Here is a 1,080-nt window from a genome sequence, read left to right on the forward strand (position 1 = left end):
CCGGGAGTGGGCACTGCACTCCAGTCTGGGTGACAGAGTGAGACTCCAACTCAAAAAAAATAAAAATTAAAAAAAAATATATTTATTTATTTATTGTATGTTCTTTAAAAACTTAGGAGGCAGGAATATTTGAAAGATACTGAGTTTGTTTTTTTCTTTGTTTGTTTGTTTGTTTGTCTAGTGAGAAAGCAGGATTTATTGAGAACAGAAAAGCTCCCACAACAGGAGGGGACCCGAAGGGGTTGCCCTAAAAATTTTTTGGAGAATGGAAGTCTCGCTATATGGCACAGGCTGGTCTTGAACTCGCAGTCTCCCAAAGTGCTGGGATTACAGGTGTGAACCATCATGCCTGGCTCCTTTTTTTTTTGAGTTGGAGTCTCACTCTGTCGCCCAGACTGGAGTGCAGTGGCCGCTCCCGGCCACCGCAGCCTCGACCTGCTGGGCTCCGGCGATCCTTCCGCCTCAGCCTTCCGAGTAGCCGGAACTACAGGCGCGCGCTACCACGCCCAGCTGATTTTTTGATTTATTGTAAAGATGAGGTCTCGCTGCCCAGGCGGGTCTCGAACCCGCGGGCTCAGGCAATCCACTCACCTCAGCCTCCCAAATGCGGGGGATTACGGGCTGAGCCACCGAGCCTGACTAGGGCAGTTTATTTTTATCGTCACCTCCTCCTGGCCTGAAGTCAAGGTCCTGACTTAGTGTGATTTGCTGCCTTTTTCAGTCCCAGGAGCCAAAGCCCTGTAAGTTAATACCACAAAGATTAGTTAAATGCACATTTATTTAAGATGGGAAAGGCTCAGAACATTTGATTAAAATAGGATCATGACCGAGTGCAGTGGCTCAAGCCTGTAATTCCAGCACTTTGAGAAGCCAAGGCGAGAGGACTGCCTGAGCCCAGGGGCTCAAGACCAGCCTGGGCAACTTGGTGAGACCTTGTCACTTCAATAAATCAAAAAATTAGCCGGGTGTGGTAGCATGCGCCTATAGTTTTAGCTACTTGGAAGGCTGAGGTGGAAGGATCACCTGAGTTCAGCAGGCTGAGGCTGTGGTGGCCGTTAGCGTGCCACTGCCCTCCAGCCT

Source organism: Carlito syrichta, unplaced genomic scaffold (assembly GCF_000164805.1).
Source record: "Carlito syrichta isolate Samal-C Ts95f unplaced genomic scaffold, Tarsius_syrichta-2.0.1 Scaffold311864, whole genome shotgun sequence".
Classification (NCBI taxonomy): domain Eukaryota; kingdom Metazoa; phylum Chordata; class Mammalia; order Primates; family Tarsiidae; genus Carlito; species Carlito syrichta.